We start from the raw sequence: 204 nt of genomic DNA, 5'->3' as shown, positions 1-204 counted from the left end.
CAACACAACCTGTTGCCAGACTGACCCGGGGCCTCCCATCGCCATCCTCAGCAGCCGGCTCCTGCATTGCCAGGACAAACCCACATGCTGCGAACGCCTGGTGCCTCATTACGGAGGGAGATGGGTCAAACCGGAGGCAGAGACGGCTGCTCTCCCCCGGCAGTGGCTTTCCCCCGGGCGGGGGTGGGGGCCCCCGGCGCGGGA

The sequence above is a fragment of the Pygoscelis adeliae genome, unplaced genomic scaffold, assembly GCF_000699105.1.
Source record: "Pygoscelis adeliae isolate BGI_AS28 unplaced genomic scaffold, ASM69910v1 Scaffold414, whole genome shotgun sequence".
Taxonomy (NCBI): Eukaryota; Metazoa; Chordata; class Aves; order Sphenisciformes; family Spheniscidae; genus Pygoscelis; species Pygoscelis adeliae.
The sequence above is the reverse complement of the archived record's forward strand: the minus strand, read 5'-3'. Positions refer to the sequence as shown.